The sequence below is a fragment of the Gorilla gorilla genome, chromosome 4, assembly GCF_029281585.2.
Source record: "Gorilla gorilla gorilla isolate KB3781 chromosome 4, NHGRI_mGorGor1-v2.1_pri, whole genome shotgun sequence".
NCBI classification, from domain to species: Eukaryota; Metazoa; Chordata; class Mammalia; order Primates; family Hominidae; genus Gorilla; species Gorilla gorilla.
In genome coordinates this window covers 61,964,324-61,986,439 of record NC_073228.2, presented here as the reverse complement: position 1 = coordinate 61,986,439, position 22,116 = coordinate 61,964,324, and the positions used below count along the sequence as shown (strand labels likewise).

At 46.3% G+C, this 22,116-nt stretch overlaps 1 long non-coding RNA gene across 1 annotated transcript; it reads left to right on the top strand.

Annotated features, from left to right (window-relative positions):
• The first annotated feature begins 5,691 nt into the window (after positions 1-5,691).
• On the top strand, positions 5,692-18,207 carry LOC129533834 (uncharacterized). Its single transcript, XR_008680207.2, has 3 exons — positions 5,692-5,825; positions 16,852-17,223; positions 18,141-18,207. It is a non-coding gene; the product is annotated as an uncharacterized lncRNA (long non-coding RNA).
• Positions 18,208-22,116: the final 3,909 nt, after the last annotated feature.

Below are 22,116 nucleotides of genomic sequence, written 5' to 3'. Positions count from 1 at the left end.
CCAGTATGTCTAACTTTAGAAGTGGCATCTTTGCCAACAAGAGGTGAGGTAGAATGGCCTAGAGGCATCACACCCGAGACCCCAGCTTCCTGCCCCTTTTGGCTCATACCTGGATCATGCTCATTTTTATCCTCCCACCTGTCTCTACTCACCTTTCTCTCTTCCTTCCTCTGCCACTCCCTCCCTCCTCCCTCCTTCCTCCCATTTTTCTTTTTCTTCTTTCTTTTTTCTTTTCTTTTTTTTTTTTTTTTGACAGAGTCTCACTCTGTCACCCAGGCTGGAGTACAGTGGTGCCATCTCAGCTCACTGCAATCTCGCCTCCCGGGTTCAAGTGATTCTCTCTGCCTCAGCCTTCCCAGTAGCTGGGATTACAGGTGTCCACCACCACATCCGGCTAGTTAGTTTTTTTTATTTTTAGTAGAGACTGGGTTTCACCATGTTGGCCAGGCTGGTCTCAAACTCCTGACCTCAGGTGATCTGCCCACCTTGGCCTCCCAAAGTGCTGGGATTACAGGCCTGAGACACCGTACCCAGCCCCATTTTTCTTTCATTCTATTTTTTCGTTCTCTCTCTTTCCTATCCTCCCCTCCCTCCCACCTTTCCTTCCTTCCTCCCTCCTTTCCTTTTTCCCTCCCTCGATACCTTCCTCCCTCCCTCCCTCTTTTTCTCCCTCTCTCCCTCCCTCCCTCCCTCCTGAGAGGTGAAGCCAGCTGGGCTTCTGGGTCAGGTATGGACTCTGAGAACTTTTCTGTCTATCGGATTGTAAACACACCAATCAGCACTCTGTGTCTAGCTGAAGGTTTGTAAACGCACCCATCAGCACTCTGTAAAAACTCACCAATCAGCGCTCTGTGTCTAGCTAAAGATGTGTAAATGCACCAATCAGCACTCTGTAAAAATGCAGCAATCAGTGCTCAGTGTCTAGCTAAAGGTTTGTAAATGCACCAATCAGCACTCTGTAAAAACAGACCAATCAGCACTCTGTAAAATAGACCAATCAGCGCTCTGTAAAATGGACCAATCAGCAGGACGTGGGTGGGGCCAAATAAGGGAATAAACGCTGGCCACCCCTCCGGTCACCTTCCACGTTGTAGAAGCTTTATTCTTTGGTTAGTGGCAGTAGTTCTTGTTGCTGCTCACTCTTTGGGTCAGCACTACCTTTGTGAGCTATAACACTCACCACAAAGGTCTGCAGCTTCACTCCTGAAGCCAGTGAGACCACGAAGCCACCGGGAGGAACAAACAACTCCTGACGTGCCACCTTTAAGAGCTGTAACACTCACTGGGAAAGTCTGTGGCTTCACTCCTGAAGTCAGCGAGACCATGAACCCACCAGAAGGAAGAAACTCTGGACATGTTTGAACATCTGAAGGAAAAAACTCCAGACACACCATCTTTAAGAAATGTAACACACACCATGAATGTCCACAGGTTCATTCTTGAAGTCAGCGAGATCAAGAACCCACAGGAAGGAACCACTGCTGGACACACTCCCTTCTTTCCGTCCACACTCACTGGGCACTCCTCTCAGCCAAGCCCTGGTAAGGAGGAGAAGGTCCTGCCTTCCAGGGGTGCACCTCAGTGCTCTCCACACCTGGCTGAGCATCACAAGCACTTGGAGAATCTACTTATTTCTGACATCTGGCTACACTCCAGAGTCTGAGTCAGATTCTCCCAGAGCAGGGCCTGGGCTTGACTATCTTGAAATCACTCCTGAGGTGATTCTGACGCAGCAAGCAGATCTGCACATGGGAATGGAGAATCACCAGTTTTGGAGGAAGTCTTAGGTGTGCTGAGGACAAAGAAAAAGAAGCAATCAACCCTAGGGTATGAAGCAGGAAGGGTCCACTGCTAGGAAACAGGACTTCACAGAGGAGATGACTGAAATGGGTTTTGAGGGATGTATAGGAGTTTGTCAGGAAGGCAGGGTTTGGATGGGAGTAGGAAAGGTGTGTTAGGTAAAGAAAGCAATTTCTACAAAGGCGTGGAGGCAGAAAACAGTGACGTATTCGGGAAGCTGTAAAAAATTTAGTGTGGCTGGAGCGTCAGGCGGAGATAGGGCTGGAGAAGTGCCAGAGGCAGGTCACCAGCAATGCAACAGCCCAGTTTGTCTTTACGTTTCCTCAGAAAACCCTTTCTGCCCCTTGATCATCATTTTTAGTTTCTGTGGACCCTTTCCCTGCATTTTTTCGAATGCCACGATGCCCAGAGGGACCTGTATTCTGCTGGCATCTAAAACCAGAGGAAATGGAGCCAGGGAATGTCATCCAATCTGAGTCTGTCCAATAGCCAGAAACTTCCCGAGGGGCCTAGGCATACAGCTACTGCGATGAGTAATGCACAGAACCCGCAAGACTCGGGTTTGAATTCCAGCCCTGCCTCTAAGCTGTGGCGCCTGGAATTGGGTATGGAACCATTCTGAACCTCATTTTCTTCTCTTTTCAAAACAGGGTAGACACTGGAGGCATGGCTCTCCTGTGTCGATCCACCAGTGCCTGGCACATTGTAGGCATGAAGCAAATGCAGCCTTCTTCCCTCCTTGCCTGCTGCACTACACTCACCCACATCCAGTTGCTTTCCTCTAAGCCTGCAGAGCTGCCAGTTATCTCGGGTTTTTTGTTTTGAGATAAGGTCTCACCCTGTCACCCAGGCTGAGGTGCAGTGGTGTGATCACGGCTCACTGCAGCCTTAAACTCCTAAACTCAAGTGATCCTCCTGCCTTGCCTCTCCAAAAGCTACCACTACAGGCATGCACCACCTCACCCAGCTAATTAAAAAGAGTATTTCTCATGCCTGTAATCCCAGCACTTGGGAGGCCAAAGCAGGTGGATCATCTGAGGCCAAGAGTTTGAGACCAGCCTGGCCAACATGGCGAAACCCTGTCTCTTCCAAAAAATACAAAAATTAGCGAGACATGGCAGTGTGTGCCTGTAATCCCAGCTACTCAGGAGGTTGAGGCACAAGAATCGCTTGAATCCGAGAGGTGTAGGGGGCAGTGAACTGAGGTCGTGCCACTGCACTCCAGCCTGGGCGACAGAGTGAGGCCCTGTCTCAAAAAAATTTTGTTTTCTTTTTGGTAGAGATGGGTTCTCGTTTTGTTGTCCGTGTTGGACTTGAACTCCTGGCCCCAAGTGACCCTCCCTTCTCAGCCTCTCAAAGTGCTGGGATTACAGGTGTGTGCCAGCGTCCCTAGCTAATAACCTGTTTTTTTGTTTTGTTTTGTTTTTTGAGACGGAGTCTCGCTCTGTTGCCAGGATGGAGTGCAGTGGCGTGATCTCAGCTCACTGCTACCTCTGCCTCCTGGGTTCAAGTGATTCTCCTGCCTTAGCCTCCCAAAGTGCTGGGATTACAGGCATGAGCCACCCGGCCATAACCTGATTTTTAATGACATAATGTCCGGTATTGTTATTTAGATGGAAGCCACATGACTGTGGTCGAGCCCCCCCTCCTCTGAGCCTCAGCTTGCTCATCTGTGAAACGGGAAGAGTCATGTGGCAATGCCCGGGTTTTTGCAAGATCTAGACGTGTTGTCGCTGACCAGCAGCTGTCATCCCTTATGTGACCCTGCTCCCAGGTAACAGTGTGTGTGCAGGGATGAACTCATAACCTCCCTGGCCAACTGTGCCTTTCCTTGGACACTACTGAGTTGGGCCTCACCAGGAGGAGTGGTTTCTTCTGTGGGCAAAGCTGTGAAGGCAAGAGTCTGGAAACTGAGAGAAGCCATCTTCCTCCACCACATGGAGAAGATGCTGTGTGATAAGAATCGGGACCACAAACTGGGAAGCAGCTCTGAGGGGCAGAGAGATCCTCAATGCACTTGAGTTCCTGATTCCAGTTCTAGAAGAGGTGAGCCAGACCCCTGCCTTCTTGCCCTTTGCACTTGATGGTTACTTTTCTGGAAACTTTCCAGAATAATTTCATCCTTTTGCCTAATTAGTTCAAATTGGTTTTTTGTCTCTGGTACTGAGGACTAATCAGGTTTGTGTTACTAACCCGATTTTCAGGTGAGGAAACTGAAGTGCAGAGAAATCAAGTAGCTTGCCCAAAGTCACTCGGGGGTAAAATCAGAGAAGGGATTTGGACTCAGGACCACCTTAGCCCAAAGCCCCTCACCTGCCCTCAGTCCCACTCTGTGTCTTGTAAAACACGGCAGGCTCCCTGGAGAAGCAGCTCTGTTTCTTTCTGAATCAGCAGAAGCCAGTCAGGAAAAGAGAAATCATGCCAGGATCTCAACAGGGCAAATTTAATATGAGGATTTGGTTACACCCGGCAGAAAGAGAAAAAAGAGAATACTGAGGAAAACCCAGAGAAAATAACTATAGAAAGCAGCCATCACCTTTAGGGCTGGGAGAATGAAGGGAAGAAAACGGGAAACTAGGAGCTTGGAAGGGTGGAGCTTGGGCACTAAGAGCAGTGCTGGCCAGCTCCGAGCGTTCTTCTTTCTGAGCAGGCAGAGGAGGGCTGGCACCGGGATGCTGAAGGACGCTGGAGACTGGACCAGCTGCCACTGCTGGGCTGCACTGACAGGAACAGCAAACAAACGGGAAGGGAAAAGCACCTTCTCCCCTCTCCTGCCTTCCGATCCTTCTCCGGGACTTTGGAGAGATAGCACCAAATAGAAAGCCAGCTGGCAAAGCTGTCTGGGCACTGTAGTTGCAGAGGTGCAGCCCAGCCCGGCATCACTGAGCCAGTGTAGAAGGGGGACTCAGAGCTGAGGGACCCTAGGGAAATAGTGGGCACATCTTCCATCTTTTCTACTCCTGTGGGCAAAGAATTGGGTTATTCTGAATCAAGACCCAAATCTATCCTTTGTCCCTTTCTCTGATCTCTTTCCTTAACTGTAGTGCGGGACACAGAGCTGGGCCCAGAGTCCAGGCTTTTGGCCCCAGATACATCAGATACATTGCAGGAACTGAAGCCACGAGGCAGGCTTTTTTTTTTTTTTTTTTTTTTTTTTTTTTGACAGGGTCTCCCTCTGTTGTCCAGGCTGGAGTGCAGTGGTGCAATCACTGTTCATTGCAGCCTTGACTTCAAGGTCTCAATTGATTCTCCTGCTTCAGTCTCCTGTGTTGCTGGGACTACAGGAGTACACCACCCATGCCCAGCTATTTTTTGTATTTTTTATAGCAATGGTGTTTCACCATGTTGCCCAGGCTGGTCTGGAACTCCTGGGATCAAGCAATCTTCCTGACTTGGCCTCCCAAAGTGTTGGGATTACAGGCATGAACTGCCACGCCTGGCTGAGGCTGGCTTTGGGAGTGCTGGAGGAACACATTTGCCCCACCCCAGCTCCCTCCCATGAGAATTGCAATCTGCCTTGTCCAGGTCTTTATCAAAGACTCCAGGGAACCTGGATAGCTGGCGTGGAGGATTAGCTGCTCCCTGGCCAGGGGGCAAGGGCAGGATTCACTGTGGCAATAGGGACCTTCCTAACCCATCTGGAGGTCACTTTTCCAGGCACATCTGCTCAGACACAAGGTCTGACTGCGAGGCTTAATGGGAAGGTGAGTCTTCGCTTTGGCCCCTCCTGCTGCCTCATCCCTATGCCCTGTCATTCATTAGGTCAGACTCAGAGGCCTGGGAATCCTCTGTGTTCAGCAACTTTTGGGCCCCTGAGGCCACTTGAAGCTGCCCGAGTCTCTTCCCCGTCTCGACTTCTCCTTCTACCCATTCACTTTTCTTGTCTCTTGTAGCAGAAAGAGAATGATGGGATTTGGACGTTAGTCACACTTTGTTCTACCACTTCCTGACTATAAAGGATATTGGCAGTGATCAGAGGTCCCAAGATGGCTGAATAGGAACAGCTCCAGTCTACACCTCCCAGGGTGAGTGATGCAGAAGAAGGGTGATTTCTGCATTTCCAACTGAGGTACTGGGTTCATCTCACTGGGGCTTGTCAGACAGTGGGTGCAGCCCATGGAGCAGGCCGTGGCATCGCCTCACCAGGGAAGTGCAAGGGGTCAGGGAATTCCCTTTCCTAGCCAAGGGAAGCTGTGACAGATGGCACCTGGAAAATCAGGACACTCCCACCCTAATACTGTGCTTTTCCAATGGTCTTAGCAAACGGCACACCAGGAGATTATATCCCAAGCATGGCTTGGAGGGTCCCACACCCATGGAGCCTCACTCACTGCTAGCACAGCAGTCTGAGATCGAACTGCAAGGTGGCAGCGAGGCTGGGGGAGGGGCGCCCACCATTGCTGAGGCTTGAGTAGGTAAACAAAGAGGCCAGGAAGCTTGAACTGGGTGGAGCCCACCACAGCTCAAGGAGCCTGCCTGCCTCTGTAGACTCCACCTCTGGGGGCAGGGCATAGCTGAACAAAAGGCAGCAGAAACTTCTGCAGACTTAAACATCCCTGTCTGACAGCTTTGAAGATAGTAGTGGTTCTCCCAGCATGGAGTTTGAGATCTGGGAACAGACAGACTGCCTCCTCAAGGGGGCTCCTGACCCCTGAGTAGCCTAACTGGGAGACACCTCCCAGTAAGGGCCGACTGACACCTCATACAGCCAGGTGCCCCTCTGAGATGAAGCTTCCCAAGGAAGGATAAGGCAGCAACATTTGCCGGTCTGCAATATTTGCTGTTCTGCAGCCTCCACTGGTGGTACCTAGGCAAACAGGGTCTGCAGTGGACCTCCAGCAAATTCCAACAGGCCTGCAGCTGAGGGTCCTGACTGTTAGAAGAAAAACTAACAAACAGAAAGGACAACCACACCAAAGCCCCATCTGTATGTCACCATCAAAGACCAAAGGTACATAAAACCACAAAGATGAGGAGAAACCAGAGCAGCAAAGCTGAAAATTCTAAAAATCAGAGCACCTCTTCTCCTCCAAAGGAATGCAGCTCCTCAGCAGCAATGAAACAAGGCTGGATGGAGAATGACTTTGACAAGTTGAGAGAAGAAGGCTTCAGGCGATTGGTAATAACAAACTTCTCCAAGCTAAAGGAGGATGTTTGAACCTGCAAAGAAGATAAAAACCTTGAAAAAAGATTAGACGAATGGCTAACTAGAATAAACAGCATAGAGAAGACCTTAAATGACCTGATGGAGCTGAAAACCATGGCACAAGAACCACGTGACACATGCACAAGCTTGAGTAGCCAATTCGATCAAGTGGAAGAAAGGGTATCAGTGATAGAAGATCAAATGAATGAAATGAAGCGAGAAGAGAAGTTTAGGGAAAAAAGAGTAGAAAGAAATGAACAAAGCCTCCAAGAAATATGGGACTATGTGAAAAGACCAAATCTACGTCTGATTGGTGTACCTGAAAGTGACGGGGAGAATGGAACCAAGTTGGAAAACACTCTTCAGGATATTATCCAGGAGAACTTCCCCAACCTAGCAAGGCAGGCCAACATTCAAATTCAGGAAATACAGAGAATGCCACAAAGACACTCCTTGAGAAAAGCAACTCTAAGACACATAATTGTCAGTTTCACCAAAGTTGAAATGAAGGAAAAAATGTTAAGGGCAGCCAGAGAGAAAGGTCGGGATACCCTCAAAGGGAAGCCCATCAGACTAACAGTGGATCTCTCGGCAGAAACTCTACAAGCCAGAAGAGAGTGGGGCCAATATTCAACATTCTTAAGGAAAAGAATTTTCAACCCAGAATTTCATATCCAGCCAAACTAGGCTTCATAAATGAAGGAGAAATAAAATCCTTTACAGACAAGCAAATGCCGAGAGATTTTGTCACCACCAGGCCTGCCTTACAAGAACTCCTAAAGGAAGCACTAAGCATGGAAAGGAACAACTGGTACCAGCCACTGCAAAAACATGCCAAATTGTAAAGACCATTGATGCTAGGAAGAAACTGCATCAACTAATGAGCAAAATAACCAGCTAACATCATAATGACAGGATCAAATTCACACATAACAATATTAACTTTAAATGTAAATGGGCTAAATGCTCCAATTAAAAGACACAGACTGGCAAACTGGATAAAGATTCAAGACCCATCAATGTGCTGTATTCAGGAGACCCATCCCATGTGCAGAGACACACATAGGCTCAAAATAAAGGGATGGAGGAAGATCTACCAAGCAAATGGAAAACAAACAAACAAAAAAAGCAGGGGTTGCAATCCTAGTCTCTGATAAAACAGACTTTAAACCAACAAAGATCAAAAGAGACAAAGAAGGCCATTAAATAATGGTAAAGGGATCAATTCAACAACAAGAGCTAACTATCCTAAATAGGTATGCACCCAATACAGGAGCACCCAGATTCACAAAGCAAGTCTTTAGAGACCTACAAAGAGACTAGGACTCCCACACAATAATAATGGGAGACTTTAACACCCCACTATCAACATTAGACAGATCAACAAGTCAGAAAGTTAAAAAGGATATCCAGGAATTGAACTCAGCTCTGCACCAAGTGGACCAAATAGACATCTACAGAACTTTCCACCCCAAATCAACAGAATTACATTATTCTCAGCACCACATCACACCTATTCCAAAATTGACCACATAGTTGGAAGTAAAGCACTCCTCAGCAAATGTAAAACAACAGAAATTATAACAAACTGTCTCTCAGACCACAGTGCACTCAAACTAGAACTCAGGATTAAGAAACTGACTCAAAACTGCCCAACTACATGGAAACTGAACAACCTGCTTCTGAATGACTACTGGGTACATAACGAAATGAAGGCAGAAATAAAGATGTTCTTTGAAACCAATGAGAACAAAGATACAACATACCAGAATCTCTGGGACACATTCAAAGCAGTGTGTAGAGGGAAGTTTATAGCACTAAATGCCCACAGGAGAAAGCAGGAAAGATCTAAAATTGACACCCTAACATCACAATTAAAAGAACTAGGGAAGCAAGAGCAAACACATTCAAAAGCTAGCAGAAGGCAAGAAATAACTAAGATCAGAGCAGAACTGAAGGAGATAGAGACACAAAAAACCCTTCAAAAAATCAATGAACCCAGGAGTTGGTTTTTTGAAACGATCAACAAAATTGATAGATTGCTAGCAAGACTAATAAAGAAGAAGAGAGAAGAATCAAATAGATGCAATAAAAAATGATAAAGGGGATATCACCACCGATCCCACAGAAATACAAACTACCATCAGAGAATACTATAAACACCTCTATGCAAATAAACTAGAAAATCTAGAAGAAATGGATAAATTCCTCGACACATACACCCTCCCAAGACTAAACCAGGAAGAAGTTGAATCCCTGAATAGACCAATAACAGGCTTTGAAATTGAGGCAGTAATTAGTGCCTACCAACCAAAAAAAGTCCAGGACCAGACGGATTTACAGCTGAATTCCACCGGAGGTACAAAGAGGAGCTGGTACCATTCCTTCTGAAACTATTCCAATCAATAGAAAAAGAGGGAATCCTCCCTAACTTATTTTATGAGGCCAGCATCATCCTGATGCAAAAGCCTGGTAGAGACACAACAAAAAAGGAGAATTTTAGACCAATATCCCTGATAAACATCGATGCAAAAATCCTGAATAAAATACTGGCAAACTGAATCCAGCAGCACATCCAAAAGCTTATCCATCACGATCAAGTTGGCTTCATCCCTGGGATGCAAGGCTGGTTCAACATACACAAATCAATGAATGTAATCCATCAGATAAACAGAATCAAAGACAAAAACCACATGATTGTCTCAATAGATGCAGAAAAGGCCTTTGACAAAATTCAACAGCTCAACATGCTAAAAACTCTCAGTAAACTAGGTATTGATGGGATGTATCTCAAAATAATAAGAACTATTTATGACAAACCCACAGCCAATATCATACTGAATGGGCAAAAACTGGAAGCATTCCCTTTGAAAACTGGCACATGACAGGGATACCCTCTCTCACCACTCCTATTCAACATAGGGTTGGAAGTTCTGGCCAGGGCAATCAGGCAGGAGAAGGAAATAAAGGGTATTCAATTAGGAAAAGAGGAAGTCAAATTGCCCCTGTTTGCAGATGACATGATTGTATATTTAGAAAACCCCATCGTCTCAGCCCAAAATCTCCTTAAGCTGATAAGTAACTTCAGCAAAATCTCAGGATACAAAATCAATGTGCAAAAATCACAAGCATTCCTATACAGCAATAACAGACAGAGAGCCAAATCATGAGTGAACTCCCATTCATGATTGCTTCAAAGAGAATAAAATACCTAGGAATCCAACTTACAAGGAATGTGAAGGATTCTTCAAGAAGAACAACAAACCACTGCTCAAGGAAATAAAAGAGGACACACAAAAAATGGAATAACATTACATGTTCAAGGATAGGAAGAATCAATATTGAGAAAATGGCCATACTGCCCAAGGTAATTTATAGATTCAATGCCATCCCCATCAAGCTACCAATGACTTTCTTCACAGAATTGGAAAAAACTACTTTGAAGCTCATATGGAACCAAAAAAGAGCCCACATTGCCAAGACAATCCTAAGCCAAAAGAACAAAGCTGGAGGCATCACCCTACATGACTTCAAACTATACTACAAGGCTACAGTAACCAAAACAGCATGGTACTGGTACCAAAACAGAGATATGGACCAGTGAAACAGAACAGAGCCCCCAGAAATAATACCACACATCTACAACCATCTGATCTTTGACAAACCTGACAAAAACAAGAAATGGGGAAAGGATTCCCTATTTAATCAATGGTGCTGGGGAAACTGGCTAGCCACATGTAGAAAGCTGAAACTGGATCCCCTTCTTTACACCTTACACAAAAATTAATTCGAGATGGATTGAAGACTTAAATGTTAGACCTAAAGCCATGAAAACCCTAGAAGAAAACCTAGGCAATACCATTCAGGACATAGGCATGGGTAAGGACTTCAGGACTAAAACACCAAAAGCAATGGCAACAAAAGCCAAAATTGACATATGGGATCTAATTAAACTAAAGAGCTTCTGCACAGCAAAAGAAACTACCATCAGAGTGAACAGGAATGAATGGAATGGGACAAAATTTTTCCAATCTACCCATCTGACAAAGGGCTAATATCCAGAATCTACAAAGAACAAAAACAAATTTACAAGAAAAAATCAAACAACCCCATCAAAAAGTGGGCAAAGGATATGAACAGACACTTCTCAAAAGAAGACATTTATGCAGCCAATAGACACATGAAAAAATGCTCATCATCACTGGCCATCAGAGAAATGCAAATCAAAACCACAATGAGATACCATCTCACACCAGTTACAATGGCGATCATTAAAAAGTCAGGAAACAGGTGCTGGAGAGGATGTGGAGAAATAGGAACTTTTACACTGTTGGTGGGGCTGTAAACTAGTTCAACCATTGTGGAAGACAGTGTGGGGATTCCTCAAAGATCTAGAACTAGAAATACCATTTGACCCAGCCATCCCATTACTGGGTATATACCCAAAGGATTATAAATCAAGCTGCTATAAAGACACATGCACACGTATGTTTATTGTAGCACTATTCACAATAGCAAAGACTTGGAACCAATCTGAATGTCCATCAATGATAGACTGGATTAAGAAAGTGTGGCACATATACACCATGGAATACTATGCAGCCATAAAAAAGGATGTGTTCATGTCCTTTGTAGGAACATGGATGAAGCTGGAAACCATCATTCTGAGCAAACTATCACAAGGACAGAAAACCAAACACTGCATGTTCTCACTCATAAGTGGGAATTAAACAATGAGAACACTTGGACACAGGGTGGGGAACATCACACATTGGGGCCTCTCATGAGGTGGGAGAAGGGGGAAGGGATAGCATTAGGAGATATACCTAATGTAAATGATGAGTTAATGGGTGCAGCACACCAACATGGCACATGTATACATATGTAACAAACCTGCACGTTGTGCACATGTACCCTAGAACTTAAAGTATAATAAAAATTAAAAATTAAAAAAAGGACATTGGCAAGTTACTTGTACTTCTTGTTGAATATGAAACCTTGCAAGTTTATAGACTCTTTAACCAAAGCCCCCTCATCTTTTATGTGATATATAATTGTCATGTATATCACATCTACATGCACTATAAACCCAGCAATATACTGTTATAATTTTTGCTTCAAACAACCACATGCATTTTAAAGAAATTAAAGGGAAACCATCTTTTATATTTTCCCACATTTGCCATTTCTGATGCTTTTTGTTCCTTGCTGTAATCTAAGTTTCTTTTGGTATCATTTCCCTTCTATCTGAAGAACTTCCTTTAGCATTTCTTTCATGCAGGTCTAATGATGATGAAAACTGCTAGTATTCATTTATCTGAATGAATGTTTCTTTCTTTCTTTCTTTCTTTCTTTATTTGAGACAGAGTCTTGCTCTGTAGCCCTGGCTGGAGTGCAGTGGCATGATCTCAGCTCACTGCAAGCTCCACCTCCTGGGTTCACACCATTCTTCTGCCTCAGCCTCCTGAGTAGCTGGGACTACAGGCACGTGCCACCACGCCTGGCTAATTTTTTTGTATTTTTAGTGGAGACGGGATTTCACCGTGTTAGCCAAGATGGTCTCGATCTCCTGACCTCATGATCCACCCACGTCGGCCTCCCAAAGTGCTGGGATTACAGGTGTGAGCCACCATGCCCAGCCATGAATGTTTCATTATGGAAATATATTTTTACTGGATATATGATTCTGAGTTGATAGGTTTTTTTCTTTCTTTTAATGCATTAAAGATGTTCCACTGCCTTCTGACTTCCTTTCTCATGAGAAGTCAGCAATATTTATATCATTCTTCTCTTGTATAAAATATGTTGTTTTTTCTGTGGCTATTTTAAAACTTGTCTCCTTTTGTATGGTATTTAGTAGTTTGATTTTGTGCCTAGGTGTGTACTTTGTACTTATCCAGCTTTGAGCTTATCTGGGGTACACTAAAATTCTTGGGTATGTAAATGTATGTCTTTCACCAAACATGGGGACATTTCAGCCACTATTTTTTTAAACTTTTTTCTGTCCCATTCTCTCTTTTCCTTCTCAGACTCCAATTATACATATGTTAGACCTTTTGATACTTTTTCACAAGTCCCTGAGGCTCTTCCTCTTTTCTTTTTATTCAATCCTTTTTGTTCTTCATATCGGATACTTTCTATTGACATATTTTCAAGTTCATTGACTCTTCCTTCTGTCATCCCCAACCTGCTCTTAAGCAGATCTCCTCTCGTGTTTGCCTGATTTCAGTTGCTTTCCAGTGCATTTAGGCAGTTTTTTCTCTTAAATCTTTGCCCAGAGTTCACAGTTGTTATTCGTGATCTTGTAGAAGTTCCTCTGCCATTACTGGAAACAGGACCCTGGGCAAGTAACTCTTCAGCTCCAGTTTCCTCATCTAGAAATTAATAATGTCAACCTCATGGGTTATATTTGTAAAATATCTAGCATATGATTTGACACAAAATAAGTCCATTTCCCATCCCACTTCCATTCCTGATCAGCCTAGCCTGGATTCAACTCCCATCTTTTTCATCCCATCAGAGAAAACAGGGTGCCTCCTCTGGGTGGCAGTGTAGAAATTAATAAGGCACAAGCTTCAATTTTAGGAGCTCAGAGTGAAGGAGAGAAACTAAGTCAGTTAGGGCTCTTTGCATTTTGAATGACTGAAAACCCAGTTAACACTGGTTGGAAACAAAGGGGAATTTGCAAGAGTAGGGCATGATGCAGGTATATGTTGCAGGGTTCAAGGTCTCTCTCCATCTCTACTCTCATACCCTGCAAGGGATCCATTTTCAGGTAGTAGGTGGGGGAGGAAGAACATTCCAGATTGGAGAAGGTGTAAGGAGGCCAGTGTGGCTGGAGTGCAGAGAACAGAGTGGTGAGAGGCATGAGAGGAGGTAGAGAGATAGGCAGAGGCAAGAGGTTGTACACCTAGTGGCAGGAGAGTGACAAGATCATACTTGTATGTTGAAAAGATCATCCTGGCTCTAGAGGGAGTTAGGGAACATACAGACTCAGGAGCTGGTGTGGAGAGGCCACTGTAGGCCCCAGGTAAGTGATAGGGGGGACATAACTAGGGGGTTGCCAGGGGTGGGGAGAGAAGCAGAGCCTGAGAGATACTAAGGAAGTGAAGACAAGATGTGATGATTGATTTGATGTTGTAAATGAGGGGAAGGAAGTGACACAATGAGTCCAAGGTTTCCGGAGCGTGCCACTGAACTCCAGACAGGGTGGCAGAGTGAGACTCTGTCTCAAAATATATAAATAAATAAATTAAATTAATTCAATTTTTTGAGAGAGAGATTGAATCTGACTGGTCATTGGCTCGGGATAGATTGGCTATTAGGTCACCTGCCCTTAGGTCAGATGACTACCTCTCATTCAATCAGATATTTCTGGAAAGAGTAGTGAGTCACATGGTACAAAGATGGCTGCCTACTGCTGCCCTTTCAGCAGAAACTAAAGGAATGGAGGGACAATTCCTAGAGAAGGTGTTGAGAATAGGGCAGGCCTCCCAAACATATCAACCACACCTTTCAAATGAGGAGTCAACTAGGTGGTCTATAAAGGCTCTTTAGCTGGCAAAGATTTGTGGGCTCACTTCTATCTGTGAACAAAAAAGGACTGAGGGTCAGAAAGCTGCCCACTGTAGGGAGCTCCATCTGAGCTCCAGACACTCAGAAATATGTCCTCCTCACTGCCCCCAGCTTGGCATAGCACAGGTTTTCCTGCCTTTGCAGGAGAGTAATTCCATTTCTCAGGTCTTACTGGAATTCACCAGGTTCTACCATCAGGAGGACAGCAAACAGAAAGTCTTTGTTGGGAAGGAGAATTAACCTGTGGCTTTTATCCCTGTGACTGATCAAGCCTAAGGGTGACATCCCCCAGGTCTGTGCTGAGCAGGAGTGGGCTTCATCATTTCTGGGTTCCCACCTCACCCATTGCTCCTGGTTCCCAGAGACTTGGAACCATGAGCTGCCTGGCCCCACAGTGCTTCCCAGCTGTGGGCTCAGCCCAATCAGGGCATTTACAGGGCCCATTCTTGTGGCTCAGGCATCTCAGCACCCGTCAGCCTGGGGCCAGATCCCTGTGCCACAATATCTGCCTTGTTCCTGGAACTGAGCCCTCTGGGCACCCCAGTTCCCATACCTGGATTGCTGTCCTGGCCCCACTCCTGCCTTGACCCCTGCTCCTCCATGATGAGACCCGCTCACCTGGGTGCCCTTCTTCACTTATTTCTGAGTTTCTCAAGGAAGCAATTTGGGGAAGACTGACCCAACCACACATGCTGACACTTGCCTTTGCCTTCCTGTCCATCAACTAAATTCACTCCCCGACAGAGACAGTCAGTCCAAAAGCACTAAGCCAACAATCCTCAAAGTGTTGTCCCAGATTAGAAATGCACATTCTTGGCCCAGCACGGTGGTTCACAACTGTAATCCCAACACTTGGGGAGACCAAAGTGAGTGGATCACTTGAGGCCAGCAGTTTGAGAGCAGCCTGGCCAACATGGCGAAACTTTGTCTTTACTGAAAATACAAAAAAAAAAAAAGAATTAGCTGGTCATGGTGGGGCATGCCTGTGTTCCCAGCTATGGGGAGGCTGAGGCAGGAAAACTGCTTGAACCCAGGCCTTCCTCTTTCTATAAAGCCACCAATCCTATTAGATTAGGACTGCACCCTTGTAATCTCATTTAACATTAATTACCTCTTAAAAGCCCTATCTCGAAATACAGTCACTTTGGGAGTTAAGGCTTCAATATATAAATTTGACAGGGGGCTGGGGGAGTGCAATTTAGTCCCTAGCACCTACTAAGTTACTAAGTTAGAAACTCTGGGGTGGAGTCCAGCAATCTCTATTAAAACCAGCCCTCAGGTGATTCTAGGCATGATGCTCAAGTTTAAGAAGCATTCTACTAAACTAACTGCCCTGAGACATGAGATGCGAATTCAGTCTGGTCTGCAGGGAAAGCCCCATCACCTCCTCTCCACACACAAAAATGAGGTCCTGTTTCCTTTTGGCTGGATATGCTTTTGTTTTTGTTTTTGACCAGATATGTTGACTTCTCAGTCTCATTACACCAGTGGTCTCAGGAACACCTTTCCTCTCTCAGTTTCCAAAAGACCGTTGGCTGCCTTTCTCCCCGTCAGTGGCTCACAAAACCCCAAATTCCTGCAAGGTGACTGGAGCAATGCAGTCAGGGTAATTGTTTCCAAAGCCGGGTGAGACCTTACCTCAGGACACACCGATATATCCCAAGCAAAGCTTCTGAGTGCAAGGTAATGGTTCCCTTAGAGACAATTATTTTTGCCTCTCTGTTTTACAAAAATTGGGTCTCAGAGAGGTAAATGGTGTCTTGCCCAAAGTCACACAGTAGAGTAGTAAAGCCATCCCTAGGAGCAGGTCTGCTGGCATCAAGGCTGGCATTCCTTGTACCACGCCAGGGCTTCTGGAACTTTAATATGCACAGGAACCCCTGAGGATCTTGCTTAAAATACAGATTCTGATTCAGTGAATCTGGGGTGGGGTCTGGGACTCTGCATTTCTAACATGCTCCCAGGTGATGCGATGCTACTGGCCCAGGACCACACTGAGAAGTGAGGTTCTACCATGCTGTTCTCCACACATCCCTCCTCCCAGCATGAGTTTCCATAAACTTCCAGCCTATGAGAGCCAACTCTTGCAGGAAAGGAAAGATCCCTTACTTGTGGTCAAGTAACAAAGAACAAAAGTCATAAATAGAAAGCAGTGAAGTTGGTGGGGCTTGACGAACTGCAAAATCCCTGCCTGTTTCCCCAGATTCCACCTTCAGCCAATGCCGCTAGAAAATCTGTTCATTCTGGGCCTCTCCCTGAGTTAGAATCCACTGACTCCCCATCACCTGGCTTTCCTACCCTCTGTTCTGACAGCAACCTCCTCCCCACAGGACACTGGAATCCCTGCTGTGGATCTCCTGGGCCCAGCACCACAAGAAGCTCTTACCACGGGAACACACAGTCCCTGTGCCAAGCATATTCATGCAAGAGCTGAAAAGAAAACAGCCAAGCTCTTTCTGACCCGACTTTTCCTGGAGGGATGCTGTGGACTGAGGAAGAGTCTCCCCACCCTAGCTCAAGCAAAAAGCCCTGGGACTTTCAAAGAATCTTAGTGACAGAAGGAATTTTGAGGTTTCACTGAAGCTTCTCATTTTCCAGGTAATGCCAGTGACTTGCCCCAAGCCACGCTGCCGGTCTGGGTGGGAACTCTGGTCTGTGGTTTCCAGCTCATGCTCCATCCCACTCAAGGAAGCTCCTTGAAGGTCAGTGCTATGGACTGAATTGTGTCCCCTGAAATGTATGTGTTGAAACCCTAACCCTTAATGTGACTGTATTTGGAAATACAGTCTTTAGGAGGGAATTAAGGTTAAACAAACTTGCAACGGTGGGGCCCTAATCCATTAGGACTGTGGCCTTATAAGAACAGGGAAAGATCTCTTGCTGGATCTCTTTCTTTCTCCCTTTCTCCCTCTCCCTCTCCCTCCCCCTTTCTCCCTCTCCCTCTCCCTCTCTTTCTCCCTTTTCCCCATTCCATGTGAGCACACAGTAAGAAGGCAGTGATCTGCAAACCAGGAAGAGAGCTCTCACCCTGCTGGCACTCTGATCTTCAGCTTCCAGCCTCCAGGACTATGAGAAATAAATATCTGTTATTTGAGGCACCCCGTCCATGGTATTTTGATATGGCAGCCAGAGCGGATGAAGACAGTCTGGCTTTGAGTTTGTCACACTCTCATTCAGCATCTCTGGAGGAACTCACCTCTGATGTCCTCACATGGTGCTTCTGTAATTTGTTATAAAAAACACCTCATCTCTCTGGACTGCTGGAAGGTGAATTGGCTTTCTCCACTCTCAAGAATGGATTGATATGGCTTGACTCTGCATGTGATCTGGGGCTGGTGAAAGCAGTTGTGCTGGGTGCAGATGAGAGCAGGGAGGGCGTGGAGCAGAACTCTCAGGGAACAATGGGGAGAGAATGGGAGCCTCAGCTTCTTACCTGCCTCCCAGCCACTGCCATTGACTTGTAGCTGCCTCACTGCCGTCTTCACCTTCCCACAACCCCAGCCTCCCTGAATGCCTCATAATGTCCTGAGTGTGCCATGTAGATCATTCCTCCATGCCTCCTCCACCCGCTGCCCACCCTGCCTATAACACTCCTCTTTGTTCCCTGGCAAACCTTCAGCCATCCATCAAGATCCAGCACAGTGACCTCCTCCTCTGTGACGCCTCCTCCACCAACTCTCCTTAACCCCCAGTTACTTACTTGTAAAGAAATAAACACAAAAATAACAACTAAATCCACACATACCTACACATGCATGCACACACACATATACTAAGTTCTTGGTTGCAAACAGTAGGAACTAACTCTAACTAATTTAGACACAGAAAGACTTAATTAGAAGGATATTGGGTCACCCAAGGATGACTAGAGAACTGGGGAACCAGGTTTCAGGCTATGCACCCAGCAACAGTGCCTGGCAGCCCCCTCAGAGCAGGTATAGGACCCGATGAGCACCACAGCTTGCACCGGCTTGCACCTCCAACCCTGCTAGCACTGGCCCCAGAGAATGGCCTGGTGCTGGAGTCACCATCTCCACCACCAGAGATGCTTCAGATAATCTCTCAAACTCCTCCCTTCTGTGTGGCACTAGCTCTGAGTGTGACTTGGTCTGATTGGCAGGGCCCGGCTCCCCCTGGCCTGCCCTGACTCTAGAGTGAAGGGTAGCTCCTTGCCTCTCCAAGACCCAGAGCAGGGGGAATTCCTCAAATATAGAAGGGGATCTATATGTTGTATAAAGTCATCTCAAACATTGAATTAACAAATACTGAAGTATTGCTCCTAGGAGGAAATACAGGCTTAGGTCCCACAAGCCTCTGGTCACAACATTTTCATCAACTGGTCAACAGATAACATTGTTTTCTGCATGTTTCCAGTTTCGTTTTGTTTGTTGTTGTTGTTTGAGACAGAATCTCGCTCTGTCACCCAGGCTGCAGTGCAGTGATGCCATCTCGGCTCACTGCAACCTTGGTCTCCCAGGGTTCAAGCACAATTCTCATGCTTCAGCCTCCTAAGTAGCTGGAGCTACAGGTGTACACCACCGTTCCTGGCTAATTTTTGTATTTTTAGTAGAGATGAGGTTTTGTCATGTTGGCCAGGCTGGTCTTGAACTCCTGACCTCAAGTGATCCCCCTGCCTCGGCCTCCCAAAGTGCTGGGATTACAGGCATGAGCCACTGTGCCCAGCTGCATGTTTCTGTTTAGAGACACCTTATAGCAATATATATTGTTGATTCATTAGCATTGAACTCACGGGCTACAGCGGTATACCCCATGACTGAATGGAGCAGATCTCACTCATGCATTTTTCTTTGTAAGGAACGTCAGTGTCTTCCTGTGCTCAGGAATGCTAGACAGCACTTCAGCACCAGGCTTGGGGGTCATCTTAAACAGCAGTCACCAGCAAAAGGCACAAAAATGCAGAAATCGTGTCACTAAATTGACTGTGAAAAGGTCACTTGCTTGCAGTATGAAAGCTGAGATGAGAAGATGGTGTCACCTTGTTCAAACTCAGCTGGTAATGTCTGTGACGGGTGACTCAAATATTTTGCCTCTCTTCACATGTCCACGAATGACTGTGAAAGTGCCGCAAGCATCGATTCGAGGGTTGTAAATAAATTTTAGCAGGTAGGCAAATTTGAAAATATGGAATCTGTGAATAACGAGAATTGACTATATCTCTGTCTATATATACACATACACATATATCAATATAACTTTATTATGTATACATTTTCCCTATATATTTCCATGACTATAAATCATATTACTGTGAGGTTTCTCACCCAATGAGGGTTCCCGGTTTCACAGGCAAGTGGAACATCTACCAGAACAACAACAGCCCCTGCAATAATGTCCAGTTAGATTTTTATTTGCACTTATAGCAAGACAATAAGCTGGAGAGCAAGGTGTTGTGGAGAGCAAGGAGTTTTTCTCCGTCCCTTTGGCCTCCAGCGAGAGCAATACATTTGCACAGGTCCCTGCCCTGCCCAGAATGCTTGCTGAGCCCTAAGAGAGGGCCAGGCAAAGTCTCCCACTCTCAGGGACAGAAAACATGCAAAACAGAGAAAAATGTCAAGAATTACACAGTGGGCTAGGTGCAGTGGCTCACACCTGTAATCCCTGTAATCCTGTAATCAGCACTTTGGGAGGCCAAGGTGGGTGGATCACCTGAGGTCAGGAGTTCGAGACCAGCCTGGCCAACATGGAGAAACCCCGTCTCTACTAAAAATAAAACAATTAGCCAGGAGTGGTGGCGGGTGCCTGTAATCCCAGCTACTCAGGAGGCTGAGGCAGGAGAATCACTTGAACCTAGGAGGCAGAGGTTGCAGTGACCCGAGATAGTGCCACTGCACTCTAGCCTGGGTGACAAGAGTGAAACTCTGTCTCAAAAAAAAAAAAAAAAAAAAAAGGAAAGAAAGAATGACACAGTGAAAGGAAAGAAAAAATGGATTTTGCAGCCAAGAGAAAAAGCCTCTTGTTGAAGGAAATCAGATTACTGAATAAGTGAATGAATAAATGTGCAATTCCAAAAGACTTGAGAGTCACTGGAAGTCAGGGAGCTGTCCCCACAGAGGGGCTGACTAGGAAGGGATTGGAAGCCTTGCTCCTCTCCAGGACCATCAGGCCAGAGGCGGGGTGGGGAAGATGGGAGGGTGTGTTGGCTTTGGAGTCTACACAAATATTTCCACTGGGCTTATTAGCTCATTTGGTTGTGACAACAGCTCCTACGAAGTAGGAAAGTCAGCGACCGTAATTCTGATGATTTGACAACTAAATGGGTGTTCAAATTCACCCCAAATCCTGTGGCTAGTAAAATACCCAAGCCAGGACTGAGGATTTTCTTTTTTTCTTTTTTTTTTTTTCCGAGTTGGAGTCTTGCTCTGTCACCCAGGCTGGAGTGCAACGGCACGATCTCGGCTCACTGCAACCTCTGCTTCCTGGGTTCAAGTGATTCTCGTGCCTCAGCCTCCCCAGTAGCTGGGACTACAGGTGCACCACCACACCTGGCTAATTTGTTTGTATTTTTAGTAGAGGTGGGGTTTCACCATGTTGGCCAGGCTGGTCTCGAACTCCTCAAGTCAGGGTTTTTCCGATGCAGCAGGCTGTCTCTTGGTTTAGAAGCAAGGAGGAATACACAGAATTGCGGCATCCATGTAGTATATTTTCCACATATACTATGCGATTTCAGAGGCAGTGTGATGATTCCTACTGACCGGCATTCCTACTGACAAGATCGGGAAGCAGGCTCAGAGGGGTGCCGCACCATGCCCAAGAGACCAGTGCCTGTGTTAAGGGCATTCCCAGAAGCTGGGAGAGCCCTCAAGGAGTCCGTGTTCTTCTTGGGTAAAGCTGAGCCAGGGGCACACAGACTGGCTGGATGGCAGGGGAAGAGCAGGCCCTGAGCGCCTACAGTCAGGCTGGTCTGACTGGAAGTGTCACGTCACTCTGCCCTGAAGGCTCTGTGGTTCACCCTGGGTTCTGGCACATCCTGCCTGACACCTCGCCCCACCGCAGGGCTTGGTTGGCCAAGCCTGCTGCGCTGAGCTCTGGGACTTATAAGGTGGTACAGTCTGTCACCACTGGCTGCTGCTGGGCCCTGCTGCTCTTTGCAGCCGCAGCCTGGGAGCCGCCAGGGCAAGGACTTTGAGTGCTGTACGGTGTGTGCATGAGTGCGTCCTGATCACACAGTTGCCTCAGCAGGGATTTTTAAAAATCATTGTTCTTAAAAGTCCATGACAGGAGGCCGAGCGCTGTGGCTCACGCCTGTAATCCCAGCACTTTGGGAGGCCGAGGCGGGCGGATCACGAGGTGAGGAGATCGAGACCATCCTGGCTAACACGGTGAAACACCGTCTCTACTAAAAAATACAAAAAATTAGCCGGGCGTGGTGGCGGGCGCCTGTAGTCCCAGCTACTCAGGAGCTGAGGCAGGAGAATGGCGTGAACCCGGGAGGCGGAGTTTGCAGTGAGCCGAGATAGCGCCACAGCACTCCAGCCTGGGCGACAGAGCGAGACTCAAGTCTCAAAAAAAAAAAAAAAAAAAAAAAAAGTCCATGACAGGCACAAACTCATATTGAGCCCCTACTGGGCACCTGG